Here is a 4,113-nt window from a genome sequence, read left to right on the forward strand (position 1 = left end):
GAATTGATAATTAAGCATGATTATGCAACAACAAAATCCTACAAATGTGTGTAAATAATTATCTTTGTTAATAATTGGATTTCTAATTTGTTAGAGTTAATTAAGTTAATTGGGCAAAATCATTAATTAAAAAATTGTAATGATTTCTAAAGCTGGGCACAAGGCCAGGAAATTAAAAACTGGCTGCTATTTTATTTTATCTCAGAGCACAATTCAGAACACAAAAGGATGTAGATAATACCACAAAGAATTCTATCAGATAATCAACCAATTCTGCAATCCAGACCCTTAACCCTTTACTGTTTAAACCAGCCATATCCAGCCAAAATATTCTACCAGTTTTTTTATGTTCAAAATGACCAGATCCAGCCATTCGCACTTGCCCTACAATGTCATTCGAAAGATAAACAATCACATCATCAAAATCTCAAAACTACAGGATAATGCAGAATTAATTCGAAATAATGTGAATAAATAAACATTACAGTTGACAGAGTAATCTAAATGCTACAGGGTTAAACATAAGTTATAATAAAAAAAACAGTGACAAATAAACAAAATTCCCAGTATTTTGTGAACCATACACTACCAGCCAGCAAGGCCATAAGTTGTTTAGCTTGTGGATAAAAGCAGTGTTGCATACAATGGTGTCATGTGTTTTAGCTGGTTTGAAGTCAGTAAACCATAAATCTCATGGTTTCAAACTCCTATAATTTGCATGCATGAAGGTTCCTTTTCAGTCTGTTGCTTTGTTCTGTCTAGCTGGATCAATAAGTAACAGTTTATTTATCCAGCTAGATAAAACAAGGAGATATGAGCGTGAGCTCACAGTGTATCTATCATGAAAGACTGAGATAAAGAAAAATAATACAAAGTTAGATAATGCATTTTTTAGCCAACTTTTCAACATTGGACTCTTGCAAAATTTAGTCTGCTCAGTCAGCATTGATCAGAGGTATCTAACAACAACAGCACTACTACCACTACTACTATTATCATCAACAACAACAGCTGCCAATCCAAGACTATTCCCACTCACTATACCTCCACACATCATCATCATCATTCAACAACCCATTTTTCATGCTGGCATGGGTTGGACAGTTTGACAAGGAGCAGGCCAGCTGAAGAACTGCCTCGGCTCCATGTCTGTTTTGGCATGGTTTCTATGGCTGGATGCCCTACCTAATGCCAACCACTTTACAGAGTGTACTGGGTGCTTTTACACAGCACTGATGCAGGTGCTTTTATGTAGTACCAGTTGAGGTTCTTTTTATGAATCACCAGTACACATTATAAACCACACTAGGGGAAAAAAAACAGGTGGAGTTTCAGAATAGGTCACCCACATAAGTTGGATTTTCTCCATTTTGATAAGTATTTTTCAAATTTTTTTTTCACCATGCACTCCAAAATGATGGGGTAAAGCCTTTTATGAAACAAAAGATTCTGAAAATCTATGATAAAATTTTGAAAAATCCAACCTGAGGGCCCCAGGTAGGAGTAAAAGAAATCATAGATTTCCCCCAAAAAATTTTTCATAAAAGCCCCATATACAAAAGTCTGTTGTATATGTATATATATGTTTATATTTATGTGTGTGTGTGTGTGTGTGTGTCTTTGTATCTATGTTTGTCCCCCACTGCCATTTAACAACCAGTGTTGGTGTGTTTATGTCCCTGTAACTTAGCAGTTCAACAAAAGAGACTGATAGAATAAGTACCAGGTCTTTAAAAAATAAGACTTCAAGGCAGTCTCCAGCATGGCTGCTGTCAAAAATGACTGAAACAAGTAAAAGATAAAAGATAAAAAAAAATGAACAAACAATTAATTACAATGAAAAAGTCACTTTTAACACACTGACTGATGATAAATCATTAATCATTCCCTGATGGTTTATTTTGTTCTTTCGGTTTTACTTGGTTGTTTTAATAATGAACTTATTGTATACAATGCTCAGGTGCACTGCAACTCATCAGAAAAAGTAACCAAAACTGCATGAACAGTTCTTAGAATATGCACAGGAAGTGCACAATCTGTTTTTTATATAAGGAGAAACTACTTTTCAAAATAGTACAAGTTGAATTGAGCAGGTATTAAACCAAGCAGGTGAAATGGTAAATTATACTGATTTCAAATTTTAACACAAGATCAGCAATTTTATGGGTAGTGTAAGTCAATAACATCAACCCCCAGCGTTCAACTGGTACGTATTTTATCAATCCCGAAAGGATGGAAGGATAAAGTTGACCTTGGCAGAATCTAAACTCACAATGTAAAGACAAATGAAATGCTATTAAGCATTTTGCCTGGCATGCTTAACTATTCCGCAAGCTTGCCGTCCTAAAATGGTTAATTATATCAAGAGTAGACCATTAAAAGTCTTGGGTATTTTGAACAAATATATCTTGACTGAATTCCCAACATATATGATTGCCTTTACACACAGACGTCAGATCACTATAAAAAAAATAAGGTGCTACATCACAGGCATGAAGAGCAGAAAAAATAATTACATTTTTCAATAAGAAAAGCATATGCAATTCTTTGAGCATCTTTGATGTGAATTCTGAAGTTCTAAGCTAAGAATATTTGACAGAAATATTTGCTCATCTTAATATTGCAAACACAAATATGTAAGGTAGTACATACATCAACAGATAAGCTGGTTTCATTAAAAAAGAAAGCTGTCGCTTGGAAGAAATAAGCAAAAGCTGGTAATTTTTAAATGTTACTCTTGATTTAAAAAATTTTTTTAATTTTTTCTTTTAGTTTCAGTCATTTGACTGCAGCCATGCTGGAGCACCACCTTTAGTCGAACAAATTGACCCTAGGACTTATTTTTTGTAAGCCTGGTACTTATTCTATCAGTCTCTTTTGCCGAACTGTTAAGTTAAGGGGACGTAAACACACCAACATCAGTTGTCAAGCGATGGTGAGGGGGACAAATACAGACACACAAATATATATATACATATATATGTGTGTGTGTGTGTGTGTGTATACGACAGGTTTCTTTCAGCTTCAGTCTACCAAATCCACTCACAAGGCTTTGGTCAGCCCAAGGCTATAGTAGAAAACACTTGCCCAATTCATTGACTAGAAGAATGTTTTTAGTTATATGCATTGTCATCATTGTCAACATCATTTTTATATCTATTTTCCCATACAGACACAAGTTGAATGAGTCATATTGGGGCAGTTTTGCTCTTCCTGTAGATGAGTCTTTTCTTTTTTTCTAAATAAGGTATTTTTTTTCACTCCACTATAGAACATTATGTATCTACCAAACTACAGAACATATTGCTTATGAGTGACAAAAAAAAAAATGGGCAACCTGTTCTACCCCCAAAAAAACTCTACCAAACAAACATTCACCTAAACATTTTCTGCCCCAACAGAGCAAGCTCATTCAACCCATATAAAATACTCAGTATGAATAAACAAATAATTACAATGAAAAAGTCACTTTTAATACATTGACTGACGATAAATCATTAATTATTCCCCAATGGTTTATTTTGTTCTTTGTTTTGGCTGTTTTTCTTTTTTCCCTCTAATTATGATGGTTAATTGAAATAATTTTTTTTTTATCAACTTCCCCCGCCCCCATTCTAATTCCCACTTTCTTTTTTAAACAAAACGAAATCTTTTCTTTTCTTTCTTTTAAGGTTGTATTCAGTGGCATGGAGAAAAGATTTCCACAACTATTTTTATTTTTAATCAAAAATTAGTTCAGGTTTCATCATCATCATCATCGTTGTCGTTGTCGTTTAACGTCCGCTTTCCATGCTAGCATGGGTTGGACAATTTGACTGAGGACTGGCAAACTGGATGGCTGCACCAGGCTCCAATCTGATCTGGCAGAGTTTCTACAGCTGGATGCCCTTCCTAACGCCAATCACTCAGAGAGTGTAGTGGGTGCTTTTACGTGCCACCGGCACGAAGGCCAGTCAGTAGGTATTGGCAATGGCCACGCTCAAAATGGTGTATTTTACGTGCCACCTGCACAGGAGCCAGTCCAGCAGCACTGGCAACGATCTCACTCGAATGTCTTTTCACGTGCCACTGGCACAAGTGCCAGGAAAGCGACGTTGGTAACGATGTAAAACA

This window comes from Octopus bimaculoides, chromosome 26, assembly GCF_001194135.2.
Source record: "Octopus bimaculoides isolate UCB-OBI-ISO-001 chromosome 26, ASM119413v2, whole genome shotgun sequence".
In the NCBI taxonomy this organism is placed as follows: domain Eukaryota; kingdom Metazoa; phylum Mollusca; class Cephalopoda; order Octopoda; family Octopodidae; genus Octopus; species Octopus bimaculoides.